Source organism: Morone saxatilis, unplaced genomic scaffold (genome assembly GCF_004916995.1).
Source record: "Morone saxatilis isolate NCDOM2014 unplaced genomic scaffold, NCSU_SB_2.0 Contig3, whole genome shotgun sequence".
Classification (NCBI taxonomy): domain Eukaryota; kingdom Metazoa; phylum Chordata; class Actinopteri; family Moronidae; genus Morone; species Morone saxatilis.
In genome coordinates, this window is record NW_023339873.1 from 8,346,486 (window position 1) to 8,346,692 (window position 207).

The window sequence follows — 207 nt, forward strand, 5'->3', positions numbered from 1 at the left end:
GAGAGAGAGAGAGAGACAGGATGAAATGGCTTTGACTGCATTTTCCACACAACAGATAAGGATCACAGGCGCCCTGATAGTAGGAATTAGGAGCAGGGATCCCATTGATCTCTAATGGACCGCTACAAGCGGTCTGAGAGCCCATCAGTGTATCCAAGGAAACACGACCCCTATCCTTGAACACACATACATAAGCACACACACACA